The sequence below is a fragment of the Ambystoma mexicanum genome, chromosome 1q, assembly GCF_040938575.1.
Source record: "Ambystoma mexicanum isolate Mex_15411 chromosome 1q, UKY_AmexF1_1, whole genome shotgun sequence".
In the NCBI taxonomy this organism is placed as follows: domain Eukaryota; kingdom Metazoa; phylum Chordata; class Amphibia; order Caudata; family Ambystomatidae; genus Ambystoma; species Ambystoma mexicanum.
The window spans coordinates 268,296,828-268,304,476 of record NC_090922.1 but is presented as its reverse complement, the minus strand read 5'-3'; positions in this window follow the sequence as shown (position 1 = coordinate 268,304,476).

Below are 7,649 nucleotides of genomic sequence, written 5' to 3'. Positions count from 1 at the left end.
TCTGTAATCACTTCTTTGCCAATGGTTATTTCCCCTCTTTTCTCAAGCACTCCCTTGTGCACCCTCTACTAAGTAATCCTTCTGCCAACCCCACCATTCCAGAAAACTATCGCCTGATCTCTATCACATGTTTCCTGGGCAAACAACTGGAGAAGTTGGCTATCTAGCAGCTAACCCTCCACACTGACTCCAGCTCTCCCTCTGCCCTCATTCTCCTTGACCTTTCCTCTGCATTTGACACGGTCAACTACACCATCCTGATTAATCGTCTCTGCGAGAGCCTGGGCATCACGGAACAGGCCCTGGCGTGGGTGACCTCCTTCCTCTTGGACCGACCCTCCCAGGTTCAGCTTGGGTCCTTTCTCTCCACCATCCCTCACTCCACATGTGGTGTTCTCCAGTGCTCTATGCTCTCACCCTGACTCCTCAATCTCTATCTGGCTCTTTTGGCCCTCCTTAGCTCTACCTTTTCCTCTAACGTTCAGAGTTATGCGGATGACATGCAGCTCTCTTTCGGGCTACACTCGGCCTCTTCCTCGCTCATCCTTGACTGTCTATCCGCTATTCAGACATGGTGCGCACCTAACAATCTCTGCCTTAATGCCAGTAGGACTCAGTTCCTTCTCATTGGGATCCCTGCCCCAGCGTTTCCTCTCTCACTCTGGCCGCCCTCCTTGGGCCCTCTCCCGTCACCCTCTTGTGAGGCAAAAAACCTTGGGGACATCTTTGACTCCACTCTCTCCTTCTTTCACAACATCACTGACCTTGCCAAGAAGACCCATTTCAAGGTGCACCTCCTCAAAGGTATTCTCCCTTTCTCACCTTCTCCCAGAACCTCACTCTCTCCAGAGCTATGGCTCTCTCTAGGGTAGAGTACTGAAACAGCCTCTTTCTCAATCTGCCTAACTCGACTCTTCGCCCACTTTAACTCATCCAGGACAGGACTGCAAGACTTCTTCTTGGCCTCAAGCCCAGGGACCCCATCTCTCCGGCCGAGAAACTCACTCCACTGGCAACCTGTCGCTACAAGGATCAAGTTCAAGACACTCTGCATCGTCCACAAGGCTTTCTGGGGCTATGGCCCTCACTATCTTCAACTATCTCTTCCTAAATACTTTCCTTGTAGAGCCCTCTGCTTGTCTATCTCTAATTCTCCATGGGTCGGTCCCTTCCCCAAGCAGAGAACAGGGCATATATCTGTCTCCTGTGCAGGTGCCTCCCTCTGGAATGGCGTCCCTGCCTCTCTCTGCCTTGAGCCAGATCCCCTTAAGTCCTGGAAGCTCCTCAAGAACTTCCATTTCTCCTCCTCTTTCTCGCTCCCTTTACCCTGCTAACCTACCCTTGCTCCTTCATCCATCTGCTAACTGGCTGCTTGATGTGCTCTGAATCTTACAGGGCACCAGCCTGCCCTCCCCCCACCCTGACCAGTCTCCTTGCAATTGCCACCTGGCCCGCCTTGCACTGCCACCTGGCTTAGCTTGCACTACCTGGCTGGGTTGCTCCCTGTAGCCACAGCCTCCCTTGCACTTAACTTAGAGACCTGCTGCTCTGGTTGCACTTCCCCCTGTACCCTCTCACCTGCACTTCTTGTTGCGCACTTGCACGCTCTAAATGATCCTGGGCATAGTAAGATAGTTTGTCTTCCCTTTGTTCTCCCTCCGTTGCCTGGTTGCACCTTGAAACACTTGTGTATAGGCACATAATAAATAACAAATCAATCAATAGCTGACAGCACCAACCTTGGTGCCTTGGGCTGTCTAGACAGGGGACATGCATCAAACTCATTTGCTGATGTTGGAGCTTGGAGTTAACTGACTTCTTCTACCCTTAACCAAGTTTAATTAGTTATTATTCTAGTCCTTCAAGTTCAACCTGATAGCTGTGCACCACTTCATGATTCATGTCAGAGTTAATGTTTTGGGAACCTTCACCTACACCTTTCTACTTTCCCCTTCACATTTCTATTTCTCCTCTCCTCTCCTTCCCTTAATTCTCCTACCTCCCCTCTCTATTGCTGCTTCATTCTATGCTCCTTCTCTCCTCGGCACACCCTCTACCTTTTTGTCATTTCTCTACTCCTCCATGTGTGCTTTACTTTCGCTCTCTAGACGTCTAAACTTTTCTTTCTATTGCTACTCATTTTCTTTCTATTTCTACTGCCACCGTTCCTCTTGCTGTTTGTTCTTCTCTGTTCCAGTCTCTTTCTTTACCTCCTCCACCATCTTTCTCCCCTTCTCCAACCTTCACTGTTGTTGTCTCTGGTGGTGCAAACCTTTACACTACAATATTTTGTTGACTACCTCCTCTTACTCTGTTGGTTGTGAACACTTTCTCCTATAACCCTTGCTCTGTCTTCTTGCCTCCTAACATCTTCTTCCTTTTCCCTCGTCATGCTCTTCTGTCTCTTCTGCCTTGTTCACTTTTTCTCTTCCTCCTACACCGCCTCTCGCCTATCTTTCTTCTCCACATCGATTTGTCTCTCTCTAAGCTCTTCTCTTTTCTCTTTCCCACATTTCTATTTCTCTCCTTCCCCTCTGCTTTTTCTCCCCAAACTCTGACTTTGCTCTTCTCTCGCCCTACTGTACGTCCTCTTTGTTCCCCACTCCAGGCGGCCTCCTCCGCTTTGCACTCTCAATTCCTTTCCCCTGCGTATGCTTCAGTCCTCCGCCTCCTTTCATTCTCACTGCACCACCTTGCTCTATCTTGCACCTCATTCACTGTACTCCTGACTCCCACACTATCAATTTCCCTCCATCACTAACCTTTTATCCCCACACAGGAATGGCATGTGTGGGGTGTAATTGTGTGGGTGTGTACAGGTGTGTACAGAAAGTGAGTGTATCTTGTGGTTAGGCACCTAATGTTTGAACTACAAATTCTTCAGGGACCAGTAATTGGCCCACAGCTCACCATGTGGCTCTGAAGGATGATGCTATTTTACCTATGACCAGCCCCTTGGATTAATTCCGCAGACTCTGGCATTCTGTTTAATTTACAGATGTGCAAGATTCTGGGTGTTGTCAAGAATTTCAGGTTGTTGATATATGCAGGACCCTGTTAGAGTGGGTAGGGTATGTGATTCATTGTTTGAGCAAGACGCTCTCATTTGTCTTTCCCTAACCCAGGTTACCTCATTCGCACTGTGCGATCTGCAGACACCTACAGTGATGGCTCCAACAACTGCATGGACATTTTCCCAGTTCCCTATTTGGTTCTCACAGGGAACGTCCTACTGCTCCACCAATCAGTTTGTGGGACGCTAGGTAGGATAGTAGATCCATACAATGAAAGGTTCTGCCATAGACCTCCTGTATATCATGGAGTGGGTGGTAGACCCTGGCCTCCAGGATCACCCCATGTCCACAACTGTCACATGCCTGTGACTTTGTCACAGTCCATAGATGACAAATACCTTGAATCTAACCTGCGGCTCCATATATCAACAATTTTATTTGGTGTCCGTCTCAATTCCTTGTCAAAATGATCTTGTCTACAGAGTTTTATTATCCAGCATATGCAAAGCATATCTGGTATTAGTGGATGTGGTTAAAAGCCTAGAGCGTGGCTCAAAAACCAATGTATTGAAGCCCAAATGGAAAAACTACCAGAGAATATAATTTAGTAACTTCATAATTTTAAAAAGGTAATCATGTTACTATATCAGAGGACAACACTACTCTGATGGGCGCATCAGTAACCTCTCTGCACAGGCCTTTCAAAGAAACATGTTGTCTGGGTTTCAAATGGCGAAAATTTGGAAGTTAATCTTCTAGGAGATCCTTTACGGGTCGGATGATGCATGGCTACTTTGTTGGGTCGGATTATGCAGGGCTGATTTATTGGGTTAGATGATACACGCCTACTTTATTGGGTCAGGTGATACAAGGCCACTTTATTGTGTTGGATGATGCATGGCGTCATTATTGGGTTGTATGATTCATGGTTACTTTCTTGTGTCAGATGATGCATGGCTACTTTATTGTCTCGGATGATGCATGGCTACTTTATTGTCTCGGATGATACATGGCTACTTTAGTGGGTTGGATGATGCATGGCTACTTTATTTTGTCGGATGAAGCATGGCTACTTCATTGGGTTGGATCATCCAAGGCCCCTTTATGATGCATGGCTACTTTATTGAGTACATCTCATTCGCACCAAATAGAGAGATTCCCACAGATTCCCACAGATCTGCATATTTCATGACTCAAGCTTATCTAAAATCATAAATATAATTATCACAACATGGCCATCATTTTGGTCAGATGCACACCTGTTTTAGAAGAGATAATGCTACAGACTGGCAGAGAGTGTCTGCCATGTGTGCTCCTTGGTGGCCCACCAGGAAAGAATCTTCCATCAGTGCTTACAGAAAATCCATCAAACTTCACTTCTTCAGTTAACTGTCACGTCCCCCGGTTTCTTAGGGTATTCTTATGCCCAGGGGAGAAGCCCGTGGCGTTTAACTTGGCGTTTGCGGCAACGCCGACGCCACCGCCGGTAATCAACTACATCTCCCAAGAGGACGATGCCCGCAAGGAACCTTTGGAACGTTTTTTACTTTCTTTTTGCGTGCGTTCCACGCCTCGATTGCATTTCACTTCCTATAATTGGCCACGCCCCCAGTAAGCCGGTGCTCCTAAACCATTGCGTTACGCGAGCTACGCTCTTGGAATAAGCTCCTTCTCCCCTTTTCCTTGCCTTTCTGGTTCCTGAATTCTATGCTTACCTTGGACCTTGGACCTTGTTATCGTCTCCTTGGTTCTGCCTTAGACCTTCGTTTGATCAACTCCCCTGCTCGACCACGGAATACACCTCAGACTTGTTTTGGATTCTGCTTCTCATGTCTGGTTTCCGGCTCCCTTCAACCCCGTAGTCTTCAAATCACTCCTGGCCACCCGCTCCCCGAGTGGAGAAACCTCACTTCTTGGTTATTGTTGGGACGCTTTGCTGTGCTCATCACTTGTGGGATTTTTTGGGACGCTTTGCTGTGTTCATCACTTGTGGGATTTTTTGGGACGCTTTGCTGTGCTCATCATTTACTCCGCCCCCTTGGATCTTGAGACACTTGGCTTCACTCCTTGGATAGTGGGACGCTCTGCTGTTTTCTTTTGCCTACTTGCTCTTGGAACATTTGATTTTGTTTTCACTCATTGGAATGGGGGACACTCTACTGTTGACATCACTAATCCATCATTGAGGGAAGTCTATGGTCCCCCTTCATTCAAGCAAGAAAACTTCCCCTGACCTTCACGCACTCCCATTCTTGTGTATTGTCACAAGTAGGTATTCCGCTGAAGGAAAAGAATACACAGGTAAGCTTGTGGGGCTCGGAGGGAGTAGAGGGACTGGAATTGTCAACAAACGGTATGTAATATTTGCTTTGTTTGTTTTCTTCCCTCTAGCTCCGCTGTGCGTTCTGCCTTTTTGCCTGAGCCCTTGGCCTGACAGGTGTTTCTTTTCCCTGCAAGCTGTGCTCTCAGGAGGGAAGTCTGAATTACTTTAGCGGCATCTAACCCAAGTGATTCCTCAGACTGATCGTGGAACCCTCGAAACGCGACAGATTTAGGAGCCCAATACTGTCTGTCCGAGATGGATCCTAATGCAGATCCTATGGCTGCTATGATGCAAGCCTTTACCACGTTACGCACAGACATGGCAGCAGCACATGCCGCTTTGCACCAACGCATGGATGTCATGCAAAGCTTTGTGCAACCCTTGCCGGTGGATGAGGAGTTTGGGGATGTTCCCGCTCCTGTACCACCACCAGTTCCTCCGACACCCCTAGCCCCTGTGGTGTTGCCGGGTCCTTTTCCATTGGCACCACCGGAACGCTTCACGGGAGACCCAAAAACGTATAGGACATTTGTCAATCAATGTCGTTTACATTTCCTATGCCGTCCCTTGGCATTCCCTAATTCTGAAACAAAAGCAGCTTTTGTGCTCTCTCATCTAGGGGGTATGGCTGCGGCCTGGGCGAATCCATTGTTGGAGTCCAATGACCCGGTCTTGTACGATTTCGATGCCCTACTAGTCGCCATGAATCTGGTCTTTGACACCAGATATAAGGCTCAGGCTTCGGATTTAGAGTTTTTGGCAATATCCCAGGGGAAACAACCTCTTTTGGCGTATTTAGCCCGATTTAATCAGCTGGCCGCAGAAACCTCTTGGCCTGAATCAAAAAAGGCGGCAGTCTTTTATAAGGGGTTATCAGACGAACTTAAGGACGCATTGTCCGTTGTCCCTTCTATCCCTTCAGTATTTCCTGAATTGCTTGATTTGGTATTACAGGTCGATGCTCGGATGCAACAAAGGCGTGGAGAACGCCGTCACCTTGATCCTCGCCCTGGCAAATCCGAATTAGGATCTTCTCCAACCTCTGGAGAGGTAGAACCCATGCAAATTGGGGCAGTAAAAGGTCCCCTCTCAAAAGCAGAGAGGGAGAGAAGAATGCAAAACAATCTGTGTCTGTATTGTGGACAAACGGGACATTTCATTCGTGTCTGCCCTAAACGCCCTGTTAAACAGGCGGGAAACGCCACGACCCGTCCCTAAATCGAGCCGACGTGACGGGTCAGCCTTCCAATGGCTCATTCCTTCAAACAGCTGCCGCGCACATATATTTAGATATGTCTTTTATGTTGCCCAACTCTCAAGTCTTTTCTAGTCCAGTCATGATAGATTCCGGGGCAACAGGTAATTATATGGATGAACATCTGGCAGCAACCTATGGTATCCCGGTAGACCCTAAGGAGTCACCAGAACTTGTCTATGCAGTAGACGGCTCCTGTTTGGTTTCGGGTCATGTTGTAAAACAAACACAACCCTTGCGGATGAGCACAACGGAAGGGCATGCAGAATACCTGTCCTTCGATCTCATTTCCACACCACAATTTGGGGTCATCTTGGGCCTCCCATGGTTGCGTAAACATAACCCTATCATTGATTGGGTGGAGCAAACAGTGCTTTTTTCTTCTCCCCTGTGTTTGAGGGACTGCTTTCCACTTCACGGGACATCTCACCCATCTCCATGTAAGGCTCTGATTTCAAGTATCCTCACTTGTAACGCTACTACTAGGATGACGGTGGAAATCCCTTCTGCATATCAGGACCTGATTGAAGTGTTTGACAAAGGTTTGTCTGAACAACTGCCGCCACATCGGGAATATGACTGTCCGATTGATTTGGTACCCAATGCCATTCTCCCCCACGGAAGGATATATTCTTTGGCACGGCCTGAGGAAGAAGGAGTACGTTGAGAAATCTCTGAGATTGGGCCATATAAGACCTTCCCGTTCTCCAGCTGCTTCTCCGATTTTTTTTGTCCCAAGAAAGGAAGGGGATCTCCGGCCTTGTGTAGATTATCGTACACTTAATGCTGTGACAATAAAAAACCAGTACCCATTACCCCTCATTTCGGAGTTGTTGGATCGTCTCTCTACCGCCAAACTCTTTACGAAACTAGATCTAAGGGGGGCCTACAATCTGGTGAGAGTGCGTGCGGGCAACGAGTGGAAGACTGCCTTCAAGTGCAAATACGGCCTTTTTGAATACCTAGTAATGCCGTTTGGTCTATGTAACGCCCCCGCAACCTTCCAACACTTTGTCAATGACATCTTCCGAGACCTGTTGGATGTTTTTGTTGTGAT